Raw genomic sequence first — 9,739 nt, forward strand, 5'->3', positions numbered from 1 at the left:
GATAATCTTGATGTATATGGACCTTCATCCATACGTGAGGTTGAACATTAGATTTTTTTTTTTTTTGAGTGTCTCTTCGGTTTCACCCGTCACTGAAAGGATGATGCTGGTCTGTTACATAGACTATTAAGTCTGATAGTCACACGCTTTAACTATTATTTTAATCAACAAACTCTAATGGGGTAACAAACACACGCAGATAGACAATCACATCTACTAGACATAAAGCCACATAGACATTTTAACCACTTTATCTGATGCTGTGACAACGCAAATGTGCATTATGTAAGAACTGGCCGCCTGATCAATTCACATTCCAAAGAAATTGGTGGCAGCGTATCACCAGAGCACCTGGTAAGTGCTGCTGCCTGTGGCTACCATTAAGTAGTTAGCTCAGTTAGCTAAGCAGCTAGGGGACCTATTAACTGGTAGCAGGGGAGCTCAAAGCACCAGAGGAGTGTTGGTAACAGCGCTAGCACATGAGTGTAAGGGGGACACGAGTCAGCACCCACCTCTGGAGGCGTGAGCTACTCTGTCAGACTATTTCATAGGATGGGCCAGGGCTAGCTGTTAGCATGCTAACCTCAATATATATGACTGATAACATTCTTACAAATTGTAACTTTAAATTCTGGTTAGGTTTAGGTACAACATCACTCGGTTAGAGCAAAGAACAGATCATGCTTTGGGTTAAAATACTACAGCTTTCCCAACATCTCCATAAATATACCCGCTTTAGTCAGCTGGAGCGAGCGGCCGTCTCGAGGTGGCCTCCATCACTGCTGATGAGTGCCCTTATCAGCTATCTGGACACCATCCAGCCACTCTTCCTCCAGCCAAACAGATGTCATCTGAAGTGCTCATTGCCTGTATTGTAGAAGTGTTGATATGATTTGATATGTGCTTTGCAGAAACCTAGAATGCCAACATTTTATTCTGGCTTTTGAGTAATAACTGTAATTTTCTTTGACTTTGTTTTCTTTTCCAAATACATGTGGCTAACCTTGGAGTCTGTTTAAACGTGTGTCCGATATGTTTCTTGCCCCGTCAGAGGTCTTCGCTACATTCCCAGATATCAGCAACTGTGTGTCGTTCAAGGTACTAGTCTACCCGGCCATCAAGCGTGTATAAATATGTAAAGCTCAAGTATGTAAACATTTTGAGTTGTGTTTTATTAGCGTGGCTCCCGATGAATGGGCTCATAAAGCAGAGAGAGCGAATGAAAGGAGCCAGACACTAGTGCAGAAGGAACATGCCCGTCTGCCTCTTCAAACAATCAGGGGCAGCAGCTCAACAAAGCATTAAAGGACTTAATAAGCCAGTGGAAGCAGGTAACTTCCAGTTGTCTTTTAGATTTTTCAGCTGACAGGAATGCGTTGAGGGTGGGGCTGAGCAACGGTGAGCAATGCAAGAATGGCAGTCCTCACCTAATCCATGCTTGGCTACACTTTTAAGATACGGATCTGTTGACAGAGAGTTCTCACAGGGCTCCTGAGCAGCAATTACACATGCATTTCCGATGCGCCCATTGTGCCAGGAATTATTTTCTCAAGGGCCTTGTTGATTTAAACAATATCATCTTCACATAAGTGCTGCTGGCACTGAGACTGCTGCATGATATGAACAGACTTAGAGCTCACACGAAAGCAGGACTGGGAGAGGCTCTGGAAATGATTCATACCCAGCCAATCGTTAATTGTACTATCAGAAGCAATTATGACAACGGTTAAATGTTTTGCTTTGGGAAAAAAGAGAGGGCATACGTGTGTGTATGTGTGTGTGTGTGTGTGTTTTGCTGCTGTTAATGCGTTGGCCCTCGGCAGACACAGGGCAGGACTCAGGAAGGAGAGGGGTCACGGTTAATACCTCTGTTTAAAGACAGATCTGCTTCCCTTTGACCTGGTCTCTCTCTCTCTCTCACACACACACGCCACAAATAATCCCACCCAGAGGACTCTTCAGGCTTGTTCCAGAAACTATTAGCAGATAGCATCAGTGAATGTAGGAATGTAAACATTTACAGTAAAGCTATAGGACATCAGCTGCCCCCGGGGACGACACATCCATCATGCCAACCGCATCAGCGCTCAGAAGTCCCCCTGGTTTCAAAAGGAATCAGACATCACACCTTTGCGCACAATTTGAACCAATTCTGTATAATCAGCCCACATTGTTCAGTTTGGCATGTTGGTAAGTTCCCCGTTGTGAGATCCAAGTTAGTGTTGCTTTTGACTGTTTCCAAAGTGAAATCAGTTTGTGAAAACTGGTTTATAATTCAGTAATGTTTTGCCCAAATCTTTTTGTTATTAGGTCGAGCAGAGTATGGCTCACAGCAGTGATTGTGACCCAGTGGTCATGTAAAGAAATGCAGTGATCCCAGCTGTGTGTCTGTCAGATGGAGCAGAAGTCATGAAGATGATTAGAAAAGAACAGAGAGACGAGCCCTTACAGAGTTTATAAAGAACAGGCTCATCTGGAGGAAGCAGCAACAGTCGGCTTCAACTATCCAATTAAAATAAACAGGGCAGCATATCACTAGAGTAACAGCTAACTGCTGCTAAGTGTAGCTGTCATTAGCTAGTTAGCTCAGTTAGCCACGCAGGTAGTGGTCTGGTCTAGGGGCTCGGAGCACCAGGACCACTCAAAACCACTCAAAGGTGGCCGGTTCAAGTCCCACTCGGACCGAAAAAGTATGATGTGGACTAGTAATGGAGAATACTAGTTCACATACTGGGCATTGCCGAGGCACCCTTGAGCAAGGCACCTACCCCTAACACTGCTCGTTGGGCACCGTTGCATGTGGCAGCCCTTTCACTCATTCTCCTCTGTACACTGTGTGTGTGTGTGTGTGTGTGTAATGTGAGTGATAAAAAGAATTTCCACTTGTGGGATTAAAATAGTATAATAAATTAAATTACAAAATTAGCACATGAGCTTTTGAGTGGGATGGGCTAGCTGGTTAGCATGCTAGCTTCCGTAGATATCTCTGCGACACAATTCACAGATGTCAAAGCTGTAGTTCACAATATGTTGATATTTTTTGTTAATTTTTTAATGTTTTAAACTAAAAACTACTAAAGTTCTTACATAGTGCACCTTTAAGATTTATTTTGCATACACAAGATAATATATTTTAGGAAAAAAAATATGAGAACAGTAACAATTGATATATTTGATATATAACAGTTGATATATTCTATAATACATTTCAAATACATTATTAAATATATTCCTCAATACATATGAAGATGACAAGTCGTTAAACATAAGCCTTTGTCAGCTCCTCATATCAGTGTAATATGTAACTACAAGGTGAAAACATTGTCATAAGAAAATGTCACATGTATGGAAAATGTATTTCCACTGGGGTCGGTTGTTGAGGGTGAGCATGTGTTGAGCTCCTCTGTCCATAGATGGACAGGAAGTCTTCCAAGCTGCTACATTTCCTTCCTCTGACTCCTGTCCGCTCTCATGTCTCCCACACACAGGCTCAGACAGACACACACTCCTCCAGAGCCGGCCGAAGGAATCCAAATGTTTTAATTAGGCGTGATAAGCAGAGACAAGGAGAGCATTGAGCAGCTCTGACACACAGACGTCTCCTATCAGCCGGCTGATAAAGGAACTACTCAGGCCCACTTACGGCCTCTCAAACTACCCTCCTCCCTCTCCTCTTCCTGGTCTCTCTGCACCTCCAGTGAGAGGGACTCTCATCCCTCACTGAGTATCTTCAAGCCTTTGTGAGCTTGTTGTCTCTTAAAGCTGCCTTTCTCTTGCAGTTTTAGATTAGACCTTGCATGGAGGTGTTTCCTTTTCTGCCTTTGCCTCATGTGTCTTTAGTCTGTCAGGCTCCATGTTCTGCTTATTAGACCACATCTACTTACTGAACAGTGAGAGGAATATATTTCACAAGGCTACAGGGTTAGGACGGAGAGGGAGAGCAAAAAGTTTATCCAAACCTTGAACCAATGCTGTCAAGCCTGAAGTCAGCCTGATACACAATGAGGGACACAATGTTAATCCCCTCTGAAGGAGTCTGCCAGGGAAAAACACTTTTTATAACAAATTAGCGTTTTTTTTACCTGGGCTGGAGGCAGCTACGCAGAGTGAAAATGAATGAATTCAAATTTTTAAAAATAGATTAAACAAGAATACTGCTGACAGCAGTGTGTAATGGAAACTTGGTGGGTAATACGAATGGTTTCAGTGCATCAATCAATGCCTGAAGGTTTTCATCGGACCAGTTTGTGCTGACTAGAGCTCGAAGGCACAACAGTTAAGCTTATTTGACAGGAGAGGAAGACAGCTTTCTTTTCAAGATCAAGTTCAAAGGGCAGGAGGCCTGTTTCTCCCTCGGTGTCCCTGACTGCACCTGTGCTGCTTCCACACACACACACACACACACACACACGCACACACCCACCCACACGTCCGCACCACTGACAGACAACTCTTTAGTTTTGGTCTCAGGCCATGTGCCTGAACTGCCGGTGTGTCTTTGCACTTGTGCACTGAGGGTGTGTGTGTGTGTGTGTGTGTGTGTGTGTCTCAAGTGTTTGTCAGAAGATTGTGTGACCTCGCTTACCTTTTAAAGGAATTAGTCACAACATTTGAGACAGAGGAGAGAAAGTGCCGGACACCTGCAATCACCCTAGACAATGCCGCAGTTCATCAGACCCTGCCAAGGCCTCACTCCCAAAGGCCCAAGGGATGATGACGTGTGTGTGTGTGTGTGTGTGTGTGTGCGTGTGTGCATGCTCCTTTTGCTTTGATCATGAACGTGGCGTGGCAGAGTAAGTTTTCAAGTCCTTCGGCAACTTAACATACACACCCTCTAAATTTTGCACAAAGCCTCCGCCACTCTCTTTTTTAGCTCCTTCTTCTTCGTTTCATTATCAGACTTCGGTGTCGTCCACACATCAGTTTCCCTGCAGTAGGAGCATTGTTCCCCCTCTCTCCCCTGCCCCATATTCTGCCCCATTAGCAATGGCATTTTACTATAAACACTTGGATTTATCAAGGAGCTCTCTATTCACTGCAAGTCGTGCATGTTATTCTTTTATTGCACGAGAAGTGAGAGGGATCCTGTTTCAAACTCGCACTCACGCCACAGCCACACGCAACATCTCCGTGTTGTCCTGCATCATATCATGTGCTCATAATCCAAACAGCTGTTTTCTCTTCTGTCGCAGCTTTGGAATAGCTGTGTGTGTGAATGTATTTGTGTGTTAGTAATCTTCTTGTATCCTTGGTGGGAAGAATTTCCGCCTCCCTAACTTGTTCTCTTAAGTGATGACAGGAGCCGTATCTCCCCCGCATCCTAATTCTTCACAGCACAGCACCATGGGAGAAATTCAAGCCACAACTGGTACAGTAGGTTGATAATCTTTCTGTTATTTTTGGTAGACTGACCCTCATCTGGAATTCACATTCTGATATGCTTCATAATTCAGTCTGCCGCTGTCATCTTTGGAGTCATGTCAGAGTTACCGATTAGTAAGCAGATCATGAAATCCAGCCAAGAATCATCTTTCATTCATCTCTATATCTAACAGACCTGTCGGAGACAATCTATTAAGCGGATAGGAGTAGAGATGAGGGCAAGGATGGATAGCTGACACCATTTTCCTTTACTCTTGGTTCGTATGTGTCTCTTGTTTTACTGTGCCTGTTCCCCCGTCCTTGTGCGTCCTCTGTGTTCCCACTTTGCTCTCAGTGGCTACTGGTTTTTCTTCAGTTTGGTATTTCTCTTTAGTTTTCTCCCTGGACTTTCCTTTGCCTGCCTTTTCCTTGTATGCATTTTGTATTTTGTATATTATAAGCTAATCATCAAAGATCACTTTTATTGTTCAGCCTGCCTGTTCAAACTGTGACAAATTACAGAAACATTCAGCCAGTCAGGTCACATAAACAAGTAGATAGCTTAATCAGATATTTCTGACTCGTTTTCACATGCATGAATTCTAATAACTCTGAAACACAGATTAAACAAAGTAACACGTGCATTTACAAAGGACTGGCAGTTCAGTCAAATATACACATAACTAAAGCCTGTTTGTTCAGTAAAATGGCCTTTTAAATTGCATTATCATCTGAAATGCCCGAGGACAACGCCTGCATTTTAACCTTTATATTGGGAGGGGTTGTGGACTTGAAATAATCCAGTTGATTTTCTTGAGTACATTTGTATTTAGTCAAGTTATAACCAACTACGTAGGAGAACCCACCCTGTCAGGGGGCCCACAGCTCATTTGTGCCCTGAGGCCCCCCAGCAGGTTAAACCGGCCCTGAGTGAGGGCGTCATAATATAATATTCCAGCATCACTTCAGCTAAAGAAAAGCCCACTCTTCTCAGAAACACAATTTATATCAGATTGCACAAATCCTATTAGCACTTTGGTTAGATTGTTACACAGGATCAAGTTTTACAGAATACCAGTAAAGAACAAAATCTAAACCAATTACACCAGCCAGAAATGTGTATCACATGTACTTTTATTTTCTAAATCTATGCACCAAAAAGCTTGTTCGCTCTGCTGCTCTCCGCTACTTCAGACTCTCCTCCTCTCTCGGCTCCTCTCCTCCCCTCGTACTCGCTGTATCTGCCCGGAGTGGGAGAGACTGCAGCCAAAGGGATTGCAACAACAGCTCCTTTATCCAGCGGCACCCCCAAGGAGCGTGAGATCACAACCTGTATGTGTCTGTGTGTATCCCAGTGAGTTAGATGAAGAGCCTGTAATCACACCTCGTCCATTAGCTGCTGGCACGGATGGAAGAAAGTGGACATTATGGTGTAATCCTGTATCACTCTGTAATTCATGCTGAGTGGTCCAGTCATGATTTGGCTTAATATATGGAGAGAGATCTTACAAGAGAAGCAACAAAAGAGCCATAAATATGTAGAGTAAGAGAAGGCAGCCGACTGAGGGAGAGTTGTTGTAGAGGACCTGAGTCCTTTAGGCGTACACATTCCTAAGTACCCTTAGAGTGTGTGTTTGTGAGCGTGTGTGTGTGTGTGTGTGTGTGTGTGAAATACACTCTTCCACAGGTGCTTGCTGTAAGGGGCTTTGACCGGAGGCTTGAGTTTCCAAAACATGGGCTTACACCAATACACAAGGGAGTGTATGCATGTGTGTTTGTCGGCCCTTCATCAACTCGTAAGGGTCTTTTCCACCAGAGAAGATGAATGCAGCGTGTGTGTGTGTGTGTGTGTGTGTGTGTGCATGTTATTGTCCAAATAAAGTCCTACGAGATGGCCCTGAAATAGCGATAATATTCAGTCTGGAGGAGAAAGTGTTGCAGCCGCTGATCCTCACACATGAGTTAGACACCTCAGATGTCATAAATATGACTGACAGCATAAAGTGTGCCAGTCTGAGCGCAATAACGCTTCCCTCCAGTTCATGTCTGTGTCTTTAAAATAGTGAATCGTAAAGTACAGAGCGTAATTGCTGCGACAAGATCATTACTCACTGTCATAATTGTCGACAATATTATCATAATGGCAGACCTCTATTAAGAGGCACGAGATCTGAAGTGGTTAATGTTTTATGTTTAAATGAATCATCAAACAAGTCCTCTAAAGTCAGGTTTGCTTATCTACTCTGCGAACCGTAGCTCTTCAGAAAGGTATGAGGAAGAACAGAAGGACACAGAGACTGAAATAGAAGCTGACTGACTCGATCAGCAAAATGTACAGTAACACAGACAAAGTATATGAGACATGATGTGCTTTTATTTTGGATTGTATGTGACCAGGTTTCATATTCATTCCCTTTCTCTTATCAACTAAATATTTATTTTTTGTTCTGTTTTTTTTTTTGTCTCGGTATATTTTGGTTTGTATTATTCTGGTGTAATGTTGATTTTATTTAATTTTTATTAGAACAGAATAGAAGAATAAAATGCCTGTATTGTCATTGCACAGTGTACAATGAAATTTCAATGCAAGTAAGGAGGTAAAACTATCAAGTATAAAAACAAGTGTAAGAACAGTAATAATATGTATTCACTTGTCTTGAATAAAGAAGAATAAAACCTCAACAGCATATTACTGCACATGGTATATAATAAATAAAACACAAAATATTTAGCACGTTGTTGTATATATTTGTGATTAATGATTTTTCTATACACTACAAGGCTTGGTAATAATGTCAGTATTAAAAGAAGTTAACCAACAAATGAAAATGATTGTCCACTCACCTTCATGCTAATTGTTGCAGCATTCTCCTAAACAACTGAAGAAGATGGGGACTTGTTTTAAAAAGTAAGAAAAAACTGGAACTGGAAAAAAAAAAATGGCTCCATTTACATGTTAAACTGTAGCTGGGTGAGCGCTGGTGTTACTAATAATGCTAGTAAGGGCTCAGTTCCAATAAAGTCAGCCAACTTACATCAAGGCTCTAAATTGGCACACTTAAACAGAAAGCAGCCATTATTAGTGTCATTAATTCTGTCTGTGCTTTTCCTGCTATGACATGTTAAAACCTCCACGGGCCTAACCACTTACTCTGGGCTGATGAGAAACACCACTGTCAGTACAACAGTCAACAGTTTGGCCAAATAAGATACCACTGAACTACAACACTATAACATAGATCTGTTGCACAAGAGGGCGAGTATGGTGTCTGTGTCAGACTGAAGTGTGCTCGTTGCTCAGCTGGACCGACTTTTTAAGGATGACAAAAGATCTCTGCAGTTACTTTGTTGAGTATGACGTTGTGATAGCCAATAGAAATGACAGCCAGAGCAATGTGAATTAAACAAGGTTGTAATAAAGTGTTTTCTATTTCAACACAACATGCACAACTCTGATAAATACTACACCGGTGGACTTGCAACCCAATCGCCCTGAATAAATGTTTGCTAAGTATTTTTCTGCAAAAGCACAGATAAGTTAGAACTGAACATTGCAACTTTAGGTTGAATGTTTATGTTGAATTTCCAATTTCTCTCACACAACACGCTGATGCTTAGGTTAGGTTTAGGCACAAAAACCACTTGGTTAGGGTTGGGGAAATATCACGGTTTGGCTTAAAATACCTGTTTTGGTGCTAACTAACTTCCCTTGAAAAATAGCCGGTTTTGGTCGCCACAAAAACCCCTGGAAATGTCCCCAGTTCTCCTTAAAAATATCCGCCGTTTTGACTTGTTTGGCAGCCTGGTTGGCTGTAATAAAATCACCACCGTCCCCTCAACCTCCTAATGTGAGAGTCAGCCAATAAGCATAATGTGAACTTGATGTGGCATGTTTGGTACAAATGTCAACCTTGGATGTGTCTGCGGTTTGTAAAAATGTTAACTGCTGACATTAAATCCACCCACGTGTTCATCCAGTGACAAGGAGACATTATTATTATTTGCCATGTGCCATTTCAATCCATAACATTCCTCCTCATGTAAAGCCTGTCAGTCTCTCATTAGATTCATGAACGTAGACACATGGGCAAGCTGTAGCTGGCTGAGCAGTAGAGGAAAGAGAGGAGCGCACACAGAGAGAGAGCCATACAAACACAAACGATGACAGGCCACACATACTGTACACATGTATAGTATGTAGAGATAGTGAGAGAGAGAGAGAGAGAGAGAGAGAGAGAGAGAGAAAGACAGAGACGGTTCATTAACACTCCCTGTTTGAACAGGTGTCTGCCTGACAAGCACGGGTGTGAGTGTGTGTGTGTCTGTGTGTGATTGTGTGTGTGTATACGAGGAGGCTGTCACTCCTCACCACCATCTA

This window comes from Pagrus pagrus (genome assembly GCF_965226575.1).
Source record: "Pagrus pagrus genome assembly, chromosome: 15".
In the NCBI taxonomy this organism is placed as follows: domain Eukaryota; kingdom Metazoa; phylum Chordata; class Actinopteri; order Spariformes; family Sparidae; genus Pagrus; species Pagrus pagrus.